This window comes from Protopterus annectens, chromosome 15.part0 (genome assembly GCF_019279795.1).
Source record: "Protopterus annectens isolate FY-2018-M chromosome 15.part0, PAN1.0, whole genome shotgun sequence".
NCBI classification, from domain to species: Eukaryota; Metazoa; Chordata; order Ceratodontiformes; family Protopteridae; genus Protopterus; species Protopterus annectens.
This window is the reverse complement of record NC_056749.1, coordinates 459,817,692-459,844,138: the sequence shown is the minus strand read 5'-3', so window position 1 is coordinate 459,844,138 and position 26,447 is coordinate 459,817,692.

The following is a 26,447-nucleotide window of genomic DNA, read 5'->3' as shown; positions in this document are numbered from 1 at the left end:
TTTTTATACCATCTAGGAAGCATTTTTTGAGAGCTATAGGATTTTACAATTGCAACACGAAAGGTGTTATTTAGTGATCTGTGAAACTTGTTTCCGTTTTTATATTGGGAAACAGGAATTTGAAAAGGAGAGTGTATGAACACATTTATGATGTGACCAAGGCTAAAGAGTCCAATGCATTACACAAACATTCTAGGGACTGTAGGGACATGAAACTCAAGTTCTTTGTACTGGAACAGGTGGTCACTGATCCCCGGGGAGGTTGCTGGGAAGCTAGGTTGGAGTACAGGAAGCTTTACTGGCAACTCAAGTTAGATTCAGGAATGGCCCTGGTTTAAATGATCAGATTAATATCAATAGTGTGTTAAAATTAAGAGCAGAAAAATTGTGACTGTGTAGTATATACATAACATGTCATACAGCACATTTATTCAAGTTCAGGGTAATTTTTAGAGATAGGTTCATAGGTTCATACTAGGCTATCTGCCCAAGGGCATTTATAAGCCTAGCCCATAGTTTTGTGGCTTACGCCACCCCTTTAGGTTCATACTAGGCTATCTGCCCAAGGGCATTTATAAGCCTAGCCCATAGTTTTGTGGCTTATGCCACCCCTTTAGTTTGGAGAAACTATGCCCATTATTTTGCTGTGCCTCTGTCGAGCAGTGACACTGAGGTAACCCCTGGGGTGTATCTGCGATCTCCCATCCATTGGTCAAGATTCCTCTTGAACAAGGCCAGCGAGGTGCTCTGCCTCACATAAACCGGGATTTTGTTCCACAGCATAGGGAGTCTTTGGGTGATGAATCTATCCCTCCAGCACGTCCTATTAATAACCGTGTCGAGGTTTAAGTCTCCGCCCTTGTGGCTCTGAGGGATCTAGATTTTTGAGATGAAGCATGTTCATCAAATCTGGGTTTGACATGGCCTTGTATGTCAGGCATAGGTCACCTCTGAGCAAGCGGTAAGCAACTGAATATAACTGGAGTTCTTTCAGTCGGGCAGCATAAGACAGATTTTTGAGACCCTTTATCCTTTTGGTGAGGAACTTTGTGGCCTTTCCAGCTGCTGCAAGTGTCGGGTCAGATACATTCGAATGGGGCATTGTACTCGATCATTGGTCTGATGAGTGATGAGTATAGGGAGACTATGACTTCCCTTGATCTAGATGTGAATCCCTTCATGATAAGGTGGGCAATGTAGAAGGTTCCTAACTACTTTAGCAATATGAGTGTCGAATGAAAGGCTACTGTCAACCTGGGTTCCCAGGTCCCTAATAACTTCTTCTGTGTTCAGGGATTGCCACCTATATGGTAGCTAGTAACCTTATTTTCCTGAAGGGTATGACTATGCATTTCTTGGCATTTAACTTTAGGCCATGGCTCTGGCACCAGTTATCTGTTTCTGTGAGACCCTTCTGAAGGATATCTGTGTCGGATGTGTTTTCAACTGTTTGCAGTCATCTGCAAACTTTGTCAGCCATAACCTCCTGTGTTTGCTTGTACTTCAGAAAAGTAGATGCCAAACAAGAGTGGCCCAGGACTGAGCCCTGTGGGACACCACTTGTGACAGGCTTTGAGTCTGACATGGCGCCAGCAACTCTGACCCTGTGGGTTCTGTCACTCAGCCAGTTTGCAACCCATCTTGTAATGTATGGGTTTACATTTAAGTTGATGAGTTTTCAATGATACCGAGTGAGGTATTGTATCAAAAGCCTTTGCCAGGTCTAGGTAGGCTGTATGGACTGCCTTTCCTCAATGGCCTTGGTGACTGTTTCGAAAAAGTCAACCAAGTTTAGAAGGCATGATCTGCCTTTGACAAAGCCAAACTGGGTTGGATCCAAAGTCCGCAAGTTCCCTATGTCTTTATTTATGAGATCCATTATGATCCTCTCCATGGCTTTGCAGATAAGGCTTGTCAAGCTAATGGGATGGTAATTTCAAGGGTCGGTGGAGGCACTGCCTTTGTGGACTGGGACCACAGTCGCCAGCGCCACTCTGGCTATCCGGAGGTGAGACTAAGATTAAACAGCTGTCCTAACTGTGGGTTTAATGCATTGTATTTTATTATAATAATATACTGACAAGATTTTTAGACAAGTGGTGTTTTATAAAATCCAGTTTTATTATATATTTGTAAGAAAGAATTATAATATCTGGTTAGAGTTGCATCTGAAGGTCTGAATGAACAGGAGCCTTTAAATGACTAATGTTCAGTTAATTGATTTTAAGATGATTGGATTCATGATTGATGACATTATTTAAAGCACTGCTTTTGGCATTTTAATTTGTTCTGAAGAAGCCTGGAGGTGTTCTGGCTGAAAGCGCTCAACTGTATTTGTGATTGTGTAACCACTTGGAATAAATCGTTTTTTGGGTCTGCTGTCCTGACTTGCCTTGGAGTTCCCTGTTTTTTGTTTTGTGGCATTTGAATTTTAGACAGTTTATCCTAATAAATTGTGCCTTAGAGGGGTAATTCCTGTGAAATTTAGGGATTGCTGACACAAACAAATGCTTCAAATCCTGTAATTCTTTCCCCTTTTGTTGAAGGGATTTGAAAAGCTCTGCCACTTTGGCCCCAAACAGGGCAGTATTGTTCAGGGGTCCGGGGGGGCATTAAGACGTTTGGCCCTGATATCGTCAGGTATGGGTTGAAGCCTCAGCCAAAAGTACCTTCTGAGCACTGCAGGAGAAGCTGCAGATCTGGCTGAGGGCTCTGCAGCATCATAACTGCATCTGATTAAATGTCTTGTTAATTGAGAGGACAAGGAGATTAGGTTAGAGAGTTGAGACTTAGTGGACGAATCAGGGAAGTCAACCACAAGTTTTGAAACCTGAGACAAAAGGGACAAGGAATACTTAGACATGTGAGTCTGGTAGTTAACTGCCCTAAAGGCTAAGGTAGCAGAGGTGTATACCTTTTTACCCATGTGCTCCATAGTTTTACTGTCCTTATCTGTTGGAGGGACTGAAGTTGAGGGTAATAGTTTGGAAGGTTTGTCAGCAGAGAACGAAATAGTACCAAGGTCTGCAACAGGACATTTTATCAGAAATTTAGCCTCTTCTGGGACCTTATAAAATCTGCCAGGGCGTCTAGGGGTAGGGGGTTGGGATTCAGGATATTTAGAAGCTGCATTGAAGGTGTCTAAGAAGGCTGGAAGTACTCGTGAGATGGCAGCTGTTGAAGGAGTATCCATTTGTAAAAGCTCATAATACCTCTTTTGGACTTCTGTCATCTCAGCAGAGTCCCATTTGAACAACTCTCTCATCTGAAAGATGGTTGCACCAAAGATAAGGTCCTCTCCAAAGGAATTTGCTTCAGTAGAGTCCTCCACTAGTGAGCCATAACCTAGAGGGAATGGCAATTGGGAAACATAAGAAAGGGAATCCTCAGAAGAAGAATCTTCACCTTTAACTATGACAGGATCTGAAGACTGAGGCCTAGGGCTGACGGCCATAGGGACAGCCAGAGGGAAAGTTGTCATGGAGGGCCTGAGAGCCATGAAAGCATTGAATAAACTCTGAGAGAAAGCTTGCCAATAAGGCAAGCTTCCAGATGGTGGAGATACATGTTTAGGTTTTTACTTTCTTTTTAAAGAAGGAACAGGCCTAGAGGGTGTAGGGGCTAAGGACGGCCTAGTTCAGGCAGTTCCTTAACAGAAGGACCAGTCTGGACATCCGTAACGAGCCAAGGTTCCCCCTTGTCATAACCTCCACAGATATGCTTAAAGCCCTTGGTTCTGCCACCTCTGGAAGGGTACCCACTACACCGGTGTTTGATGATCCTGTACATTTCTCCAGGGTACATCAGTCATAGGGGGAATGTCAGGTGGAGGAGGTACAGCAATAGGTTCAGGCCTGGTAACATTGGCCTTCTTTTTCAGAGGCTTGACGGTCTGACAGGACGGCCCTTCCATAGCAAGAGCTAAACTCCTAAATCTTTGGTTTTTTAAATAGATATTAAGCACGTGCAAACGGCTGTAAAGGGTCTTTGGAAATTCATGGGCATCTTTATGGGGGATCTGACGTCTGCACCTACACTTTCCCTTCCTGGATGACATGAACCTGGGCAGGCATGTAGTGACCAAATAAAAAAACAAGAAAAAGGGCCCCAACGGGGTACTTATCTTAACTTCCAGAATCCAATGGCATGATGAATGGACGTTTGATAGGTGGCTGAGAAGTTCTGAGGAATATATGTGCAGACATCACTTTTATGGCCCACGCAGCCTACGGTCGGCCAATGTCAGACATCCCACGTACCTCGCAGTGACTAAAGCTCTCTTAAACTGGCCGGACATTTGGGTTGCTGAGCAGAGAATAACCCAAAGGTAAAGAACACTGCAAAACGAGAATAAAAGGACATTCACAGAGGCCATGAGACCAAAAATCTTGATGCATTTCCTTGCAGTGACCAAGGTCTGAGTGGGAAGCCCTGTAAACATGTCTAAACAAAGATCTATTTTTTCCTGTAGAAGAATAGCTTTTTGAACTGAGGTGTCTAGATGACATCCCAGGGATACAATCCTTTGTGAAGAAGTCAAGAAAGACTTTTCAATGTTCTCTTGGAATCACAGCTTGTGTAAGAGTTCTCTCATCAAAGACAGAGATTCCTGACACTGAAAAACACTCTATAAAAATAAGCATGTCATCTAAATATGGAAAAAAAAGTGGATAACCTATAGCCTGAAATAAGCTATAACTGGAGCTAGCCACTTAGTGAACACTCGTGTAGCTGTTAATAGTCCAAAGGGTAAGGCAGAGAACTTAAAATCTCACTTTCAATGTCATCTAGGAGGTTCTGTAGCAGAGCAAACCTCTTCAACACAATATCATTATCCACAGCCCTGGAAATAGTATCAAAAGAGTCATACACACAGCAAACAACGAGTAGTAACCTGTTCAATAAAAGAAACTAAGTTGTTTAATTCAGATTATTTCCTCAAAAGAAGAAACTGCAGATAAAACACTCTTCATACTTTCACAATAGAAGACTACCATATGAGATTGACAATTCAAAATTCAGAAAATCAAGGTTGCAGAAATGGTAGAATTTGATTGAACTAACTGCTTAGCATCAGTGGGATCAACTAACGCTATAGCTGCTGGGTCAGGTTTAGGAACAGTGTAAGAAAAATAAAAAGAGTGAGGAACTTTATAAACCCTATCTACCTTTTTAGGGGCAGCTGGCTTACTATCAGGAAAACTGAAGGCAGTAACACACACACATCCTCTAATGCAGCAGAACAGAATGAATGGGTGTAGATTCTGGAAAATCCTTCTGTAACAACTCATACATTACTTTCTAATGGAATGAGAAAAGTACAGTTTTGTACCTACCATAAATGTAGATGTCCGATAGATATGCAACTGCAGTCATAACATATGGGTTGTCCTGCCTCAGGCAGCCCTCAAAGTCTGGGTCCGTGCGGGCGTGTCGCCCCTCCCTCCGCGCGAACGCGGCTGGAGTATAAAGGCATCCATCTTCTTCAGTGTTTCTTGCCCCAGATGCCAGGTGCCCTCCAAGGAAGGCTAAATTTGGTGAATGGATAAACAATTCCAGACATGCACAACAGTAATAAACAGATACACCATAAAAGATACCCCAGCAAAAAGGAATAGGTAGTGGACCCAAAAAGAAAATTGCAGAGGGGTAGGAGGGAGGGAAGGACTGCAGTTGCATATCTATCGGACATCTACATTTATGGTAGGTACAAAACTGTACTATGTCCTTCAAGAATGCAACTGCAGTCATAACATATGGGTTGAATACCTGGATGGAACTAATAAAGGGATGGTGTAGCTAAAATGCCCTGCAGGACTGCCAAAGCCTGCTCAGGATCTGGAGTATAAAGGCAGGTTGTAGTGCTTGGTAAATGTATGCACGGAGCTCCATGTAGCAGCCTCTAGAATGTCCTTTGTAGCCACTCCTCTTAGGAAAGCTGTGGATGTGGCTATAGCTCTGGTGGAGTGTGGCCTAATATTGGCTGGCACACCTTTTCCATGAAAGGAATAGCAGAATCTGATGCAGTGTCCAATCCATTTTGAAATTGTTTGTTTGGAAATTGCTTTTCCTTGAACTCCAGCAGCATAAACACAGTTGGTCAGACTTTCAGATGGTCTTTGTTCTGGCGAAGTAGTAGGGTAGTTGACTGAGAATGTCCAAAGTATGTAGCTTTTCCCCTTGTTTTGAGGATTGGGAAGAATGTAGGCAGGTGAATGGCTTGATTTAGAGACACCCTGGAAATTACTTTTGGCATGAAAGAAGGATTGGTCCTTAGAGAGACTCTGTCCTGATGAAAAATGAGAAAGGGAGGTACTGCCATGAGTGCCTGTATCTCAGAGACTCTTCTTGCTGATGTTACTGCCAATAGAAAAACCGCTTTCCAGGATAGAAATTGCATTTCTGAAGATGCTGCTGGTTCAAAGGGAGGAAGAGTTAATTTTTCCAAGACGTCCCATGCAGGTACTGGTGGTTTTCTGGGAGATTTGATATTCTTTATCCCTCTTAGGAACGGTCTTAGCAAGGGATGTGAGAACACAGGTGGATCACAATTGTATTTTGCTGAGATTGCTGAAGCGTGAATCTTTATGGAAGAATATGAGAGACCAGTATGAAACAATTCTGCCAAGTATTCTAATATCTGAGGTATGCTCAGTACTGTTGCATCCTGACCCTTGTTGGCATTCCAGATGATGAATCTCTTCCACTTGGCTGAATAGGTCTTTCTGGTGGAAGGTCTCAGTAAAATCTCTTGAACTTCTTTGGAAAGAGAGATATCGGAAGAAGTTATGGTAACCTCCAGGCTGTCAGATGCAATGTTTGCAGGTTTTGATGAACAGTCCTGTAATTGTGCTGGGTTAGAAGCAGAGGACATGGTTTGGTCCGAGTTATGCTCAACAGCAATGGGTACCAGTGCTGCCTTGGCCAGTCTGGAGCTATCAAAAAGCCTGTTGGTTGTTCTGCTTTGATCTTCAGTATCACCTTGGTCAGCAGTGGTAGAGGAGGGAATGCATAAATTGATAGGGAATTCCAGCTGAAGGAGAGAGCATCCGTTTTCCAGGCTAGAGGATGGTGAGTTCTTGTACAAAACTTTTCCAGGTGATGGTTCAGGTGAGAAGCAAAGAGATCTATGTCCGGTCTTCCCCATGCCCTTGTTATTTGTGAGAAAATGTGAGGATGCAGCATCCATTCGTGTGGATCCCAGAAATTTCTGCTCAGCTTGTCCGCCAGAACATTGTCTTTGCCTGGTACAAACTGGGATTGCAATTGGATGTTCAGACTCAGGGACCTTTCCCAAAGAATCATTGTTAGTCTGCAGAGGGGATAAGAATGAGTGCCTCCCTGCTTGTTTTTATACCACATAACAGTGGTGTTGTCTGTCCTTATTAGCAAATGTCCTTGTTGAAGTGATCTTTCGAGAGTCTCGATTGCACTGCCAACATCTCTTTTGATTTATGTGCAGATGCCTTTCCTTGGGTTCCCATTGCCCATGAATGCATCTGCCCCATCCATGATCTGTTGTAATGATTTGACCTGCTTGAGGTTTGTTGAAAGACACGCCTTGGTTTAACTGACTTGCTTGAGCCCACCACAAGAATTCCCTTTGCAGACATGGAATAAGTGGGATTACGTCCTCTAGGCTTTGGCTGTGTTGGGACCATAAGCTTTTTAAGTACCATTACAGCTTTCTCATATGAAGTCTTGCCAAAGGTATCAGAAGAATGCAAGATGCCATGAACCCCAGTGCCTGCAGGAATTTCCTTGCAGTCAGCTGGGAGAGCTTTGCTAGGCCTTTGAAGTACTCTGGTAACTGTTCTTGTTTTTCTTCTGTGAGAAAGGCCATTTGTGTTTTTGTGTCCAGTTTGGCTCCAAGGAAAATAATCTGTTGGGATGGCAGTAGTCTTGATTTTTGAATGTTGACTGTGTATCCCAAGGCCTGAAGTAATTGAATGACATAGTCCAAGTTTGTTATCAAAGTTTGTTTGTTGTCTGCTTATATCAGGCAGTCGTCCAGGTAGGGGTATATTTGAATCCCCTGGAGTCTGCAGTGTGCCACTACTGATGCCAGGCATTTCGTGAACACTCTGGGCGCAGTAGATAACAATGCTGAGAATTGATAATGCTCTGTCTCTGCAAGAAATCTGAGGTATCTTCTGCAACTGTGTCTGACTGGGACATGCAGGTATGCCTCCTTGAGGTCCAGAGTGACCAGCCAAGACCCCTTGCCCAGCATGGGAAGGAGTTGCTGTAACGTCAGCATTTTGGCACAATGAGAAAAGTATTTAGAGTAGACAAGTCCAGTATAGGCCTCCATTTGTTTTCTTTTCTTGGAACAAGGAACAGTCTTGAATAAAATCCCTGGCCCTGTTCCTGAGGAGGGACCTTTTCTATTGCTTTTATTCTTAGCAGCTTTGAAACTTGAATGAGTGCCTCTGCCCTTTGATGATGTGGCAGGTTTGGCATGCCTTGTCTTATTGGTAAAGTATGGAAGTGGAATCTGTAACCCTTGTCTATTAAATCCAGAACCCAGTTGTCCTTGGTTAAGATATGCCAGTTCTTTGAGAATAAGGATAATTTTCCGCCTAAAGGTGCTTCTCTTTGAGCTTTGGTAGGCATCATGAAAGTCAAGTCATTGTGATTGTCCTTGTGGTGCAGCTGGACTGCCTGCGCCACTTCTTTGATTTGGTGGTTGCCATTGGCGGCCCTGTAGTACTGCCCTCTACCTCGAAAACGCCTGTTTTTCCCCTTTGAAACTTATCAGTGTCTGGAAAGGACCAATTCTTTGAAGGCCAATTCCTGCTGAATCTGGGTGGCTGAACCTGGAGGAAATCTTTGACTGTCTGAACTGATTTAGCCTTTTCCTCAATGGACTTCAACACATCTTGTGCATTAACACCAAAAAGCTTCTGTTTTTCCAGAGGTGCATCAAGTAACTTTACTTTAACATGGTCTGGCAGTGGCTGTTCCAGCCCCTGTCATAGCTGCCCTACATGAAGCCTCCAATGCATCATAACCACACTGAAGAAAATGATTGCTAACCTGCTGAGAGTTATGGACCAGATCCTGCAAAGCCTTTCTATCAATAGACTCAGGAGAGGCTATTTTTTTCTGTAAATCATCCAGTAAATAATCCTGGTACTGAAACATATGAAAAAGGCAGTTAAGTGACCTCATGGCAAGGGTGGAAGAGGTATAAACTTTTTTACCCCATCTCTCCAGGGACCTTGCTTCCCTATCCGCTGGCAGTGGATTCTTGGCTGAGGAAGTAGCCACTCCTTTGGGGCCCTGTGAAATAGTTTCAAGATCCACAGAGTGGGCCTTAAAGAGATGCTTGTGAGTGTCAGGGACCCTGTAATATCTGTCTGGCTTGACAGGAGCAGGAGGGAGAGAATCAGGGTTAGCACTGGAGTCGGAGAAAACATCATCCAGGACATCCATAACTGGAGGGATAGCTAAAGGTCTGTGCTGGGGTAACAGCCATTTCCTAGAATCAGAAAATTCCTGACCCTGCCACTTAAAATGCTCCCTCATAGAGTGGACGACTTCACCGAATGAAAAATCCTCTGGAGGAGAGGCAGAGGGAATTGACTCCTCAGCATCAGAGTCCTCATAGGCCTGGAAGGATTCTTCTTGGGTATCTGAATGCTCAGAATCCCCAGAGGCTTCATCTGAAGAGAGGTTGTCAGCCTGCTCAGTTCTAGGCCTTTTCTCTGCAGGCGGCTGAGAACCTCTGTCTGGGTGAGGCTGAGATCCCCTGATAAGAGAGATAAGATCTGCAGCAAGAGACATGATCTGTTTATCAGAAGAAGGGGCCTGGGAAGAAGGTTTAGGATGGGCCTTGGCCTGGCTGGCAGCAGGCCTTGATAGACATGGATACAGGAGGCCTAGCTGCCCCACGTGCAGGAGTAACCTTGTCTATGGGAATGGTGTCGGGTCCAGAACTTCGGTTTCTGGAGGAAAATCAATAACCGTGTAGTCTGCGGTTGAATTAGAGAAATATCGGTAGAGGACGGGCCGGATGTCGGTCCCGGTCCTTCCGTTTTGAAATTTGTGTTGTCGGTTGTTAAGGATTCGCGAAAAGTCTTGACAAATTCTGCCCAAAGCAAGCACAGGCCGTCTGGGCCCAGGCAAGGGAGGCAGTAAGAATGGAAGTCCTTATGAAGTATTTGTTTACCACAAGACAACCAATTATTACCTTTCTCAATTTGTTCTGACATCGGCTGAGGCAAGAAAAATGAGATGACTTCGGTAACTGAAAACACAGGAGCTGACCGACTGGCACTTGCGAACTGCTTCTGCTTCGGGCACCGCGTGGCAAGAAAGACTGAAGAAGATGGCGTCGACCGATGCCTTTATACTCCAGCCGTTCTGACGTCGGAGAGGAGGTGACACTGGCCGACGCCGGACCCAGACTTTGGAAGGCTGCCTGAGGCAGGACAACCCATATGTTATGACTGCAGTTGCATTCTTGAAGGACATCCTCAGTGTTCTCTCACTGAAAACATTGGCAGATTCTAGTGATAGGCTCAAAAGAAAGAAAATTTCACACAAGGAGAATCAGAAACTGAGTTCTCCACTGAATCTGAATCAGAAATCTGAAGTAAAACATTGTATCCTTCCCTGCATCATCCTGTTCAGATTCGGAATCTTGAATCTCTTAAGGAAAAGAGGAATCCCTCTTTCATTTACCAGAAATTACTTTATAAGAAGGATCAATAGCCTAAAATAAATCCAGAACCAGACCCAATAAACTACTCCTATCCAAAGAAATCTGTGGAGGAGTAGATACATGCTTGTTTTTCTTTTTGTTTTTGACAGGCAAAATGGGGCCAACCATATTACTAGCAGCTGCTTCCCCAGGGATGAGCACAGCATTCTGATACAAGGAAATCTTCCTTGTTCCCTCTACCAGGACTGAGAAGGGTGGCTCTCCTTAGCCCACTGAGGTGACCCCAACAGCCGCAAAGGACATGGCTAAGTCCCGGTCCATAGTGGTTGTAGATGCTGTACCACAGGGATTAAGTGTAAAAGATGAGTGGTCTGAGGTAAAATAAAAGGCAAAAGCACACCCACCTGTGGCTGAGGCAAACCGTTTTCCTGCTGCATTGGCAAAGACTATTGTTAACTTTAGTTTTTTTGGTTGGAAGAAGGACCGGTTGTGGGATCAGTAGTATTATGTGCCACGGTCAAGATGAAAATGGGGCCTTTTTCCCGGGAAGACGAATAGCAATTGCCAGTCCACAAAAGTTATGTTTTGACATAAAAAAAAAAAAAAACACACAGTAAAAAGCATTTTAAAACACCATGCCAGTCCCACAAAAGAAAAATAAACTACTCCACAGAAAAAATATTTTCAGTTATTTTAAATTATTTTTAAAATTACTTTATAAAAGAAGTGATCCATTTAAAAGTTTGTTACAGTTTTAAGACAGTATGTTAAGACACACAACTCCTATCTTTAAAATAACTTTCCTGAAAGTAATAAATAAAAGAAACTAAGCAAATGTAATTTTCCCCCAAAGAGAACTTATTTTCCCAGCAAAGGAAAGCACAAGTTGACCGCTGATCCTCAAAAGCCTCAGAGGAGAGTATTCTTTGGCGGCAGTAAACCTCTGAAGGGCTTCAAGCCCAAACGTGTCTTTTAGTCGCCTCAGCTTGAGCTGCCTGACAGTTCAGGCACATGGAAGTTGCTCTGAAGCTTTGGAAGCTGGCTAGCTGTTATATCCTTGTCAGGTGATAGCCCATATCGCTATGGCTACTGCAGCAGTGATCAGTACGATGAACACTGTTTATGATGGCCAACATATCTTTTTACATTTATGTGTTTTGGTCTGTCATTTCTGTTCCAAATACATTGCACTTTTATCTCCATAGACACTGGCCTCAAGCATAGTGCAAATATCTGCTATTAAAGACTGTGGAGAAGCTGGAAGGGAATATGAGAAACTTGCATTCTGATGCATATGTCCTTCTCCACCAAAACATTTCCCTTTTCGCAAACTCCAAAACTAGAATCTGGAAAGTCAGGGGATGTTGATGTTGAGACTATACAGATTTTGAATTTTTCCCATGTGGAGTATTGCCACAGGAATTATGAGACTCACAGATGCCAACAGACCCAGAATACAGAGAAGCTCTCAAGCTCAGGGAGTAGTCTAAGAAAAAAAAATATCACGAACAGATCTCTATGTCCCTACTTTTTCCTTGGGGGCGTTTCCTCAGAGATATCCAGAAGACTAGAAGATGCCCCAGGAAAATAATCTTGTGAGGAGGAGTCGCAGGACATCCCTCATCTATAACTGAGAGATTCCTGACACTATGAAAAATACTCTGCAAAGATAAACAGATTATCTAAATAAGAAAAAAATGTGAATCCCTTGCAATCCTGCAGTAGAGCTACCGCAGGAACAAGATACTTTGTGAATACCCTTGTAGCATTGGACAGAATGAGGGGTAATGCAGAAAACTAATAGTGCGATCTAGACAGCGAAAACCATAAGAAACATCTGAAATCTGTATCATATGAAAGTAATGATATGCATCTCTTAAATCTAAGATCAGAAAAAAAAAACTCCTTTCAACCTGTGACCACCCTGCTACTGTTTTTTCAAATGTCTGCTTACCAGCATTTATAAATTTTGCCTTTTGAATAAGGTTATAGGAGTAGCCTTAAATCCAATGGGAAACTTTGAGAAGGCTGAAACATCTTTGAGATTCCATGAATCATCTTACCTTTGTCATCATACTTTTTAAGGACCTCTGCAGCACAAGATTGAAAAACTGTCTATCTAAGGGAGAATTCAGAACAGCTCTGATACCTTCTGGAAGGTTGTGAATGCAAACCAAGCAAACTTCATGACAGTTCCAGTGGAAGCAGCCCTGGAAGTGGCATTAGCAGAATCAGAAGTACATACTGAATAGTGGGTAGCAACTTGAGACATAGAAGCAATTAGGCTGCACAAATAAGTTGTTTTCCATAGAAGAAAAAACAGATGTGCCATTAAATTCCTCATGTTCTCAGAAGAGGCAAGAGTAAACTTTAACATATGAGCTTGACAACTGAGAGTTTTAAGAGTAAGCATTGCAGAAGAATACATTTTCCACCAAAATCAATGAAAAGCTTTTCCTTCCTTGAAGAAGGGGAGGGATGGGTATTAACCAGTTGTTTAAACAGCAGCTGGGTTAACAAGAGCAACAACTGATTCACTGTGGAAATAGTGTCAGAAAATGAGAATCTTTCAAGGTGACTATCAGATGTCACTCTCCTCAGAATTATAATCAGAAACATGATGAGACAGAAAAGAATCTGACCCTTCACAACCATTCTGTGGTTCAAAATACTGAACCTCTTCAGGAAAAATAAGAATCCCTTTTTCTCCTACCAGAAACAGCTGAACTGAAAAGTTCAAGAGTCTGAACTAAACTCTAAGCTAAGCCAAATCCCGTCTAAATTGTCTAAGACAGGAGAAGATATATGTCTAAGTTTTTGCTTCTTTTTGATAGGAATTTCTGAAGAAGTAGACCCTGTTTTGCATAGAAAAACTCCCTTAGGCATAGACACAGCAGTTTGGTTAGCAGAGTGCTATTCTCTATTCCTTCTCCAAGAGCTGACAAGAATGATTCTCCCTTGCCTGCCAAAGGCACTCCAGCAGCTGTAGAGGATGTGTCTAAACCCCAAGTCCATGGTGACTGTCAGGACTACACCAGAGGGAGCCAAGGAAAAAGATGAATGGTCTGAAGATCCAGAAATGGTTGCAGCAGTCATCCACCTGCAGCTGAGGCACTTAAGCAGTCTGCTGTGGTGGCAAAGATTGTTTTTTAATTTTCTTCTTTTTGTGGCCTAAAGAAGGAAGACCCACGGAATTAGTAGATCATTCCATGGTTAAGATGACAAAGCTGTCTGATTCCTGGGGAAGTCTGCTAGCAATAGTCTGTAAAACAAGTAAATATTAAAGTTGCATTTCCCAGCAAAACATGCAGCGAAAAACATGTTAAATGCTTATCCCAGGCCCCAAAGGTAAAATAAAACAACTTCTGCTAATGAAAAGGTTGTTTCAAATTAGTTTTAACTTTTTTGCCACAAAACTAAAAACTAACATTGCTGTTTAAAAGTTATTAAAAGCCACATGACAGTCAATACAAAATCAATAATTTCACAGAATATGTTTATTTTTACTTATTTATTTTACATTTGTTGACCGAGATAGTCCAACTGGAGCCATGTCCATTTTCAGTGGAGGCCCAGGGAGATGAGCTCTGAGTTATCAGATACAATAATACAAGTAAAACAAGAGTACAGAAATAGTATTACCAAAGAATACATAGGCAGACATGAGATACACCTGGTTATAGTCAGGAGAAAATTAACAATAAATAGTTAGTTGGGAGTTAGCCAGGCTTGTTGCAGTGGCAAAGCCAGTTAAATGCCGTATGTTGTTTGAGTTTAGTTTTAAATTGTCCTAGGGAGGAGAGCAAAGTTTACTTTCTGTCGTAAAATAAAAGCATGGAGGTTTTTTTCTCCAAAAAGGGAACTTATCTGGTCAGCAATGGAAATGTTAGCTGACTGCCAATCCTCAAAAGGCTGCAGCAGGAGCACTCTTCGGTGGTAAGAACGTCTCTGAAGGGCTTGGCACCCAAAGCACTCTTTCTTCAGTTCAGCTCAAGCTGAATAGAGGTGTTTGATGACAGCACCTGAAGAAAAAAGCCTTAAACTTAACAACTGACAGTACATAAAAATAAAGGACCTATTTCTTAGATCCATTAGAGTTTCCTCAGGTCAAGGTTTTCTTCTGTGTAGATCTCAGCTGCATCTAACCCCTTATCTAGTCTCTCTATCCTTTTGATTTAGTTCTATCCACTGAAGTCTCGAGCCACTATATGCTGTCTTGATTCTGCTGAACAAAAGTCTGCCTCTGGACCCTTTTTGTTCTTTGTTCATTTCCAGGCATGCTTCCAGAACAGCGTAAGGCATTTGAGGAAAAGATTCAGCCATGTGATGTTGAGTGGGGATATAACCTCCTATCCCTGAATTAATTCCATGTAATATGGAACCTAGCACCCTGCAGGCCACTACAGCATTCTTTCTGTTTCTGCCTGGTGACCAGTATACAACTGGTATACAAAAGTCTCATTCTATTGTAGGGTATATATATATATATATATATATATATATATATATATATATATATATATATATATATATATAGGACGTCGCAAGTCGGCTGCTGTCAGACGTAGGTCATAAAGTACAAGGACAAAATGATTGACCAACAATTGGCTAAGCTTCTGGTGTCATTCTAAGGGGATCCAGTATCTGTCTGCCTGGGACTGGTGCCATTCTAAGAGGATCCAGTATCTGTCTGCTTGGGACGACATGGTCGACAAGCCACGATGCTTTGCCAGAGATGGCCTGCACCTGTCACCCCTGGGATTCCGGATACTGGATAAGGCTCTTGACGCCCCTATAGTGCCTTTTTTAGGCAAGGTTTAAATGACAAATTCACCACCACAACAGGAACAGGCAAGCAAAAACTGAGGGTAATGCTACTCAATGCTAGAAGTCTAAATCTCAAAATGCACTCCCTCGAGGCACTCCTTAAAATGGAGAACAACGACATCTGTGCAGTGACTGAGACCTGGTTTAAGGCTCCAGAGAGCACCCCTGCATTACCAGGCTATGACTCATACCACACTTTTTGGCCAAGTAACCTGGACCGGAACACCAAAGGCGGAGGTGTGTCAATATTCATTAAAGATTGCCACACCTCCAGACTAGTTGCTCAGCATAATGCAACCAAGGTTATCCAAGTGCAACTAACTTTGGGCAAAACTGCAATCCAAATTGTAGCTTGTTACAGATCCCCCACCATGTCCTAGGATTCCCACTTCTTTTTTCTTGAGATCTGCGGTAGTGGTGCTGCGGTAGCACTGTCGCCTCACAGCAAGACGTTGTCCTGTTCGATTCTCAGCTAGAGCGTCTTCTGTGTGGAGGCATGCGTGAATGAGCGTGCCTTCGTTGAAGGTTGTGTGTCAGGGCTGGTAACCTGGCACGTAAAAATCTACTACTAAACATTAGCGAACCGGTGTTCCACTGTGGCGACCCCTGACCGGGATAAGCCGAAAGACACAACAACAACTGGTAAATATTAGGGTTCAACTAAATACCCTAATAATGGGTGATTTCAACTACCCCACCATTAACTGGGAAAACTACAAGTACCAACTCCTTCATTCAACGCTTCCTGGAATTCATAAATTCCAATGCCCTGGATCAACTTATCCACACCCCCACCAGGGGCAACAATAGCCTAGACCTAGTCATTAGCAACATGAGTGACTAGTGTTAGACACCTGAAGTCAACTCCTCTTTGGTCAGATCCAACCATAAGCTAATCACCCTAGATATCCACATCCTGCCCCCACCCCCCATTAAGGAAACCACAGTAAAAATTTTCTCCAAAGCCAACTTAATGTTTCTTAAGACAGAAGTGGCGAACTTCATGACACCAATGCAGATGGACAATACAGTTACGACTGCTGAATCCTACACAAAAGCACTCTATAAGCAGTTACACGAGTGCATGGATCATGCTATCCCAAACAGAACCAAGATGCTATACTCCAAAAAAAGGAAGCCAATCTGGTGGTCCCCTGCCATAAACAAACTCTACAACAGAAGGAAGAAACTGTTGCAAAAGAGAGTAATATCCCATGCATGGAGGAGCTACCTGGTCAGCCTCAGTAAGAAGCTGAGATCCCTTATAAGATCCTCCAAAGCTAGCTGCGAAAACAAAATTGCCACTGATTCTAGGGACAACCACAAAGCATTCTATAGCTATGTCAAGAATCTCAATGGCAACACCCAGATCTGCTCTACGTTACAGCACAATGACATGAAAATTACAGAACCAACTGATAATGCCAACATCCTGGCAGATAGGTTCAATGATAACTTTACCCCCCTCTCACACCCTAAAAAACCCATATCTACACAGGAAGAATGCAGAGTCCCTGTAATCACAACTACGCAGGTAAAAGCTGCACTCTCTAAAGCCAAATACACAGCATCCATGGAACCGGACAACATCCCAAGCTGCGTTTTATACAAACTTCAGAACGAGCTGGCTCCCCACCTAAGCACCATGTTCAAGCATAGCCTCACATCTGGCTTTGTGCCCAATGAATGGCCCACAGCGACAGCTATCACACTCTACAAAGGGTGAGCCACCACTGATCCTGGGAACTATCGCCCTATTAGCCTGATAAGCCTGGTCTGTAAGGCCATGGAATGTATCATCATGGAACATATAAACAAAGACACTGGTAACCTCCAAACTCTGGACCCCATCCAGGTTGGGGTTGTGAAAGGCAGATCATGCCTCCTGAACTTGATTGACTTCTTTGAGTCAGTCACCAAAGCCGTAGACGAGGGTAAGGTGGTTCACGCAGCCTATCTTGACCTTGCCAAGGCTTTCAACACCATCTCCCATTCTGGAATTATAGCTAAACTCACTAAACTAGGTATAAATCCCTAAGTCACAAGATGGGTTGCCAAATGGCTCACTGACAGAACCCAGACTGTAAAAGTTGCAGACTCCAAATCTGACTTCAAACCAGTGACAAGTGGAGTACCACAGGGTTCAGTCCTGGGACCTCTCCTGTTTGGTATCTAGTTCTCTGAAGTACAGACTAACACAGAAGGCCTTTGGCTAACGAAGTGCGCAGATGACTGCAAACTAGGAGCCATAGTCGAGTCCCCTAATGATGTGGGCATCCTACAGAAGAGCCTCATAGACACAGATGCCAGGTGTTAGAGCTATTGCCTCAAGCTCAATGCCAAAAAGTGCACTGTCATCATCTTTGGTGGCAGTCTACTTAATGTAGAATGTGTGATAAGACACCTTAGGACCCAGGTGGACAGTAGTCTCTCCTTTGATAATCACATTGTCACAGTAGTCAGGAAATCCTCCTACGTGGCACACTTCATCACACAAGGGTTCTCATCCAGGAAAAGAGACGTCATTGTTCCCCTCTACTCGACACTCATTAGACCCATTATAGAGTACAACGCCCCTTTTGGAATGTACATCAAAAGACATCTGCAGCAGCTGGAAAGGCCTCAAAAGTACCTCACAAAGAGTATTACTGGCCTCAAACAGATGGCCTACACTGACCGTCTCAAAAAACTCCAGCTTTACTCTGTAGCATATTGCCTACTCAGAGGTGATCTCTGCCTAACATACAAAAGCTATGTCAAACTCAGAGCTTCTGGACATGCTACACCCAAAGAAATCCCAATCCCTCCGAGCTACATGCATTAGGGACCTAAACCTTGTCACCACAATAAACAGGACATGCTGGAGAGACAGATTCCTGTCCCAGAGACTTCCCATACTGTGGAACAAGCTACCCATCTATGTCAAGCAAAGTTCCTCATTAGCACTCTTCAAGAAAGATCTTGATGAGTGGATGAGAAATAGGAAATACACCCCAGGAATTACTTCTGTGGCTCTGCTCGACAGGGGCACGGGAAAATAACTTTCTTGGGTGGCGTAAGCTAGGGAACCTTGTTGGCTAGGCTTACTTAGGCCCTTGGACCGATAGCCTAGTATCTAACTATGCATCTATGAACATGGGTAGCCTTACAGTGACTGAGCAAATCTACTCCAAACTTGTAGTGGGCACGCAGGCTATTATGCTCAGTGTTCAGTTTTTGCATTTGTCTGCACTGAACATCAAATTCCATAGAAAACACACACACACAGTGTGTATGTGTGTTTACAGAAAGAATACTTGTGTTAAATCTTACCCTGGCCATAGATGTCCTTCTCTTCACTGCTGCAGTAGTCTTAACCTGAGGGATCTCCAGCATGAAGGTGACCCGACGTCGGCTATTATACAAAAGTCTTATTCTACTGTAGGGTATATGGGACGTTACACGTCAGCTGCTGTCGGACGTAGGTCATAAATGTGACGTATGTACGTGTCATCCTCGAAATTAATGCCCCAGTAGGCATGCCAGACTAAGGATATAGAAGATCAGTGCACCCAAAAAAACAATAGTCCTGGGGGGAAGTAGAGAGAGATAGAATACTGAAACAGTGATGAGAAGGTCATCTATGGTTATGGTAAGATTTTACACAACTACTCAATGTTCTTCTATTCACTTGCTGCAGTATTTTTAACCTGAGGGAGTGTGCCAAAGCTCAAGAAGGAAGGGAGGAGGAAGAAGCAGACTAGCTCTCAATGAAGCCATGTAAAATGGCTTTAGCAAAGCAAGCTCTGGAAACTCCATCCTGTTTGTAGTGCTTGGTAAAGGTATGGCTAGAAGACCAGGTGGCTGCTTAAAGGATGGCATTGTTATCTAGGCCCTTGAAGAATGCCTTACAGGAAGCCACAGTCCTGGTAGAGTGGGCTTTCATGGGCGAAGGTAGACTCTTTCCATGGAGTGTGTAACAAAGGCAAATCTTTAAAATCCAAGAAGAAATGGTCTGCTTGGCAATGGGTAAACCCAAATTAGCGGATTAGATTTTCTGATAGCTTTAGTCTTGTCCAGATAAAACCCAAGTTGTCTGTGTACATCTGAGGAGTGTAGTACCTTCTCACTGTGGTTTTGTAGAGAAGGGAAGAAGGGAAGTAATTGGATGGCTCGGTTAAGAGATAACTCATTAACCACTTTTGGCAAAAATTAAGGATTTTCTCAAGGATACCATATCCCTAATGAAATACCAAGAAGGGGGGCATTTTGGAGCTCCGACACCCTTCTGGCTGAGGTCAAGGCCACTACTAAAACAGTTTTCCAAGAGCCATGTTTGAGGGAGGCTGAGGATACAGGCTCAAAATAGGACTGGGTCAGTTTTTCTACGACAAAATTAAGGTCCCAAGGAGGAGGAATAGGTTTCCTGGGAGGCCTAATGTGAAGGACTCCCTTAAGGAACTGTTTCAATGCAAATCTGGACGCTAGAGGGGGATAAAGAGGCAGAGAGGCAGACATAGCTGACGTGTGCTTTGATAGAGGAGTAAGCCAAGCCAGCAGAAAGCAATTCACACAAGTAAGACAGAACCAGTGGCATAACCACTGTCAGAGGGTCTTGGTTTTTAGAGAGGTACCACAGTGAAAATCTTTTCCACCTGAAAACATAGGATTTTCTTGTACTGGGTTATCGGCCTCTTGCAAAAACCCTGTGCATGTCCTCTTAGAATAGGTGTCTGAAGGGAAATCAAATCCTATCATCCACAGTGTCAGCTGTAGGGTTGACAGGTGTGGGTGCATTAGGGATCCTTTGTTCTGTGCAAGTAGGTCCACTCTGTGGAGTAACTTGTGGTGATGGCCCTTGGCTAAATGTAGAAGGAAGAGGAACCAGTGCTGTCTTGGCCAAAATGGTGTAAACAGCAAGACTTCTGGCTGGTCTTTGTCGAATCTGGAATTAGAGGAAGGGGAGGGAATGCATACAGAAACATCCCCTTCCAAGAGAAGGAGAGGGTGTCTACTTTCCAAACCAGTGGACTTTGGATTCTGACACAAAATTTTGGAAGTTGTGTGTTCAGGGGGAGGCAAATAAGTCTACTTAAGGAATACCCCCCATTGGTGGACTATATCCAGGAACACATCCCTGGGAAGCATCCATTTGTGGGACTGAGTCAGAGATCTGCTTAAAGAGTCTGCCACGAGATTCTGGTTGGAGGGAATGTACACTGCTTCATTAGTTATTTAGTGTTAGGCCAGAAATTCCCATACCAGAACAGCCAACCTGCACAGGAGATATAGGTTCACAGGTTCATACTAGGCTATCGGCCCTGGGGCAATTATAAGCCTAGCCCTCTTCTGTATGGCTTACGCCACCCCTTGATTTGAGTATACTGTGCCCTTTTTAAGGTTTAGTTTACTGTGTCTCTGTCTAATAGTGACACGGGAGTAATCCCTGGGACAAACCTATGATCCCCCATCCACTTATCGAGATTCTTCTTGAAGAGATTCAGTGAGGTACTCTGCCTCACATGAACTGGAATTCTATTCCAGAGCGAAGGAAGCCTCTGGGTTATGAACCTGTCCCTCCAGCAAGTTCTATTTATTTCTGTGCTGAGGTTCAAGTCCCTCGAGCGTGTGGCTCTAAGGAATTTAGATTTACTGAGGTGGAGCATGTCCATTAATTCTGGATTTGACATAGCTTTGTATGTCAGGCGTAGATGGGAGTGAAGTAGGCGGTATGCAACTGAGTAGAGCTGGAGTTTTTTTAACTGAGCAGCATATGGCATCTGTTTGAGACCCTTGATCCTCTTGGTGAGATACTTTTGGGGTCTTTCTAATTGCTGCAGGTGTCGGGTAAGGTACATCCCAAAAGGGGCATTGTATTCTATGATGGGCCTGATGAGGGATGAATAAAGGGGCACAATTACCTCTCTTGATCTAGATGTGAACCCTTTGTGATGAGGTGGGCTATGTAGAAGGTCTTTCTAACCACTTTGGCAATGTGGTTTTCAAAGGAGAGATTGCTATCAACTTGGGTCCCCAGGTCCCTAATAACTTTCTCTGTACTTAATGGGTTTCCACCTATGTGGTAATTTGTGGGCACATTGTTTTTGCCAAAGGGTATGACTATACATTTTTTGGCATTTAGCTTTAAACCATGGTGCTGGCACCAGTTATCTGTCTCTGTGAGACCTTTTTGAAGGATGTTTGTGTCAGCTGGAGAGTTGATTATGGCGCCCAGTTTGCAGTCGTCTGCGAACTTGGTGAGCCATAGTCCTCCCACATTTGCCTGTACCTCGGAAAAGTATATACCGAACAAGAGTGGTCCCAGGACAGAACCCTGTGGGACGCCACTTGTGACCGGTTTCGAGTCTGACATGGCTTCAGCAGCTCTCACTCTGTGGGTTCTGTCTTTGAGCCAGTTTGCGACCCATCTTGTGACATAGGGGTTTATATTTAAGCTGGATAGCTTATCTATGATGCCCAAGTGGGGTATTGTGTCAAATGCCTTTGCAAGGTCCAGATAGGCTGTGTGGACTACCTTCCCTTCATCTATGGCTTTGGTGACTGTTTCAAAGAAGTTAACCAGGTTCAAAAGGCAGGATCTGCCCTTGACAAAGCTGAACTGGGTAGGATCTAGTGTCTGTAGGTCCCCAATGTCTTTGTTTATGAGCTCCATGATGATCCTCTCCATAGCCTTGCAGACTAAGCTAGTCAGGCTTATGGGGCGATAGTTTCCAGGGTCCGTAGAGGCTCCACCTTTGTGGAGTGGGACCACTGTTGCTGTAAGCCATTCTGTGGGCACATATCCTGTAGTGAGGCTGAGATTGTATAGCTGTTTTATTTGAGGGATTAGTTCCTCTTGTAGTTCATGTAGGACGCAACCTGGGATGCCATCTGGTCCCATGGAAGCAGTGTTTTTTGCTTTGGAGAGGGCAACCTTCACCTGAGCATCTGAGATGTTTGGGAGGCAGCCCTCTGCCGGGATAGATACTTGCTCTTTTGGGGGGGGGGGGTGGAGAAGTTTGCACTGAACCTGTCTGCCAGGATATTGGCGATGTCTGTGGGTTCAGTGTATTTTCTGTTGTTTAGAATCAACTCGGAACAAGTCTGGGAGTTGCATCCCAGGTTTCTAACATAACTGAAAAAAGCCTTATGATTGTCTATGGTGTCCTGTGCAATTTTTCTCTCGAAGCTGGCCTTGGAGGATTTTATGAGGGATCGTAATTTTTTTCTAGTACTGATCAGAGATGCCTTCCCCATTAGGGATTTTGCTCTATCATGTAGTAGCTTCATCCTTCTGTTGTACAGTTTATTTATGGCAGGGGTCCACCAGACTGGACGCCTGCCTTTGGATGATTGGGTCTTGGTTTTGTTTGGGATAGCATGATCCATGCATTCCTGGAGATGTCCGTAGAATGCATTTATATAGGATTCTGCAGTTTGGGCCGTAGTTTCCACTGGCCCTGGGGCCTTGAAGGATTCCACTTCGGTTTTGAGAATTGAGAAGTTCGCTTTTGAGAAGTTTTTCACTGTGGTTTTCTGGGCTGGGGGTGGGGTCGGGATGTGGACATCCAGTGAAATTAATTTATGGTCTGATCTTACCGATGAGGGATATACTTTCTGGTGCAGAGTACAGAGTCCCCATATTGGTAATGATCAGGTCTAGTATGTTGTCCCCTCTTGTGGGAATGGTGACTAGTTGTTCCATAGCATTTGAGTTTATAATTTCCAGGAATCTTTGGGCTAAGGTGCTGGAGCTTGAGTAGTGCTCCCAGTCAATGTTTGGGTAGTTGAAGTCGTCCAATATAATGGTGTTTGGAGAGATCTTCATGTTCTCCAATGTTTTCAGGAAAGCCGAGTGGGATTCCTGACTTTGAGAGGGTGGTCTGATAGGATGCTATAAACTGAAAAGCAGTCTTGCCCACTGTTAGTTGCACATGGATGGTCTCCGATACTTCGTGCAATGCCACTAACCTGGAGGTGTGGATATCCTTGATAAATATGGAAACTCCCCCTCCTTTTGTGGTTCGGTCCGGGATTTGGGGCTGAATAGCATGATATGAGGTATAGCCTGGTAGTGCTGGGGTGCTCTCTGGAGCCTTGAACCAGGTTTCTGTCACTGCACAGATATCGATGTTCTCCATACTGAGGAGAGCTTCGAGTGCGTGCATCCTGAGGTTAAGACTTCTGGCGTTTAGCAGCATCACCCTTAGTTTCTTGTTCCTTGTGCTGTCTATGGGGGTGGGTTTGACTTTTGAGCCTTGCCTAAAAAAGGCAATATAGGGGTGGCAAGAGCCTTTGCCAATATCCAAAAGCCCAGTGGTGACAGGTGCAAGCTGTCCCTAGCGAAGCAACGTGGCTTGTCGAGCATGTCATCCCAGGCTGACAGACACTGGGTCCCCTTTGAATGACACCAAAATTTTAGCCAATTGTTAAAATCGATCATTTTGTCTTTGTACTGTGGCATCATTCTAGGTGAGGGTAAGATGCTGCTCAAGGTCAGGGTCATATCAGCCTGGGCTACATGATCAGAGAGCTCCTCTATGTCTCTTTTCATGTAGTCCAGGGAGGTATGTCTCAGGTCATTCACACCAGCATGTATAATGACTGAGTCATATTTGTATTTGCTTTGGAGTGACCTGAGTGCTTGCGTTATGTGTCGGATCCTAGCACCCAACAGGCAGCTCACCGTGACCTTCTCTTTATTCAGCCTGGTGAGCAGAACGTCGGTGTGTCTGACAATAGAGTCACCTATAACAAGAGTATCAGGTGTGTTATTCAGCCTTAAGGGCTGTGGCTGCTTGGCATACTGACATTGTGGGTTATGTGTTGTGTGTGTTTTGTTTTGAGGTAGCGTTTGCTTGGATGTCTGCTTTGGAGGTCTCTATTGCTTAGGTAGATTTTTATTTAGAGCCTCCGAGTATGTTTTTGTGTATTTATGTGTTTGGTTCGCTGATGTGGTGGGACTATGTGATACTGGAATTGTGTTGTGTGAGGTTACCGTCTCCTCCTGACTGGTTACACCAGTTTTGAGATGAGAGAGCTCAGCCTCCAGTTTGGCTAAACAGTTGCATCTCTCACATATATTTGAACCTGTTTGGAGGAGGAGAGGGTTGTCCGTGTACATGAGACAGTTGTAACATTGCCTCAAAATTCCCAGATTCACCAGCTGGACTGGAGAGGAAACCATTGACTGACCTTTGGACATGCTAGAGTAATAGGGAAACTGAATTTAAGATGGACCAATAGAGGACAGGGTAATCGTAGAGAGTATAAGAGTAAGTAGTGCTTATGGTTTAATAGTGCTAACTTGTAGGATTACTTAATTGGACCAGTGAAGGGCCTTAGAATGAGAATATGGTGTTTAAATTGAGAGATGGAGCAGTTCTAAGGGAAAAAGTGAAGAGCAGACTTTGTGGAGCCAGGAATAGTTTAAACCCAATTAGGCGGCGCTGCCCGCTGTTGCGCTATGCACAAAAACACGCAAAACTGCGCAAAAGAGGGTTTTAAGAGAGGAAGATGTAGGAGTTTTGGAATTGACCCCCTTGGTCCCCCCTTGCTTGTTTCCACACCAGAGGACTATCATGTTGTCTGTGAACAGTTGTAGAGGGCCTGGGAAAAGGAGAGGTTCAAATACTTGTAGAGCTAGTAGCAATGCTTGCATTTCATTGAAGTTTATGTGTTCTGATTTCTGGGAGGGGGTCCAAGTTCCCTGAACTGTGAATTTTCCCAAGGCTGCTCCTCAGCCCAAGTCTGGTGTGCCTGTGTAGAGTTCTATGACTAGGGAGAGAGGATGCAGGGCTAGACCTGGATTTAGGTCTATCTGATGTATCCACCAGAGCAGTTCCCTCTTTACACAAGGAATGAGGGGGACTTGATATTCTAGTGGCTGAGAATGCTGTGTACACACTGACACGAGGAACCACTGGAATTTCCTCATTTGGAGTTTTGCCATTGGTACCATGGTGATGGTAGAAGCCATGAATCCCAGCACCCTGAGGAACTCTCTAGCCATGGTGTGAGTTAAGGGGAGAAGGGAGTGAAAGAAGGACCCAAGGTCCTGCACCTTCTGAGGTGGAAGTGACACTCACATAATGTTTGTCTGTATTTGACAACCCAGGAAAGAGTGGTCCTGTGAAGGAGTGAGGACTGACTTCCTGCAGTTCATGGTGAATCCCAGTTTTCCGATAAGGGAAATGGTGGTCTTCAAGTATTGGAGTAGTGTGTGTGAATTTGGGGCTTGTAAAAACAGATTGCCCAGTTATGGGAAGATTTGGATGCCAAAAAGTCTGCAGTGTGCAATCAGTGGAGCCATTCATTTGTGAATAACCTTGGTGCTGCAGAAAGACCAAAGGGCATGGCAGAGAAGTGAAAATGCCAGGAACCCACAGAAAAATGTAAGAATTCCTGAACCTGGGGCGAATGGAGATGTGAAATTAGGACCTTTTATATCAAGAGATGCCATGTTTTCTTGTGGAAGGATAAGGGGGAATAATGTTTGGAGTGTTAACATTCTGAAGGTAAGAACCTTTAGGAAGGTGTCAAGATTGGATAAATCCAAAACTGGTCTCCAGGGGCCATCCTTTCTAGGCACCGGGAACACTCGAATAAAAGCCTTTAACCCTTAAGGATTGAGGGACCTTTTGAATGGAGCCCTGTTGCCAAAGCTCCAAAAGGAGTTTTGGGAAGAGGGGAACTGCTCCCTGGGGGGTTGTCAGATGCCCCTGAAAGTGAGGGTGGAGTGCCAAACCATGAAATATCCCTTTTTGATTATGGAAAGAACCCAAGTTTCTTGGGTGATGCTTTCCCAGACCCCATGATCATTGGACAGGTGAAGGGAAAGAGAGCACCTACAGGGTAGGCATAGACTCCCTGATTAGTCAGGAAAGGATTGCCTTTGTTGTGAGGGTAGGTTAGAATTCCTTGGCTTCTGTTGTCTCTTGCTTCCTCTGGAAGACTTATTGGAGAGGTGCTG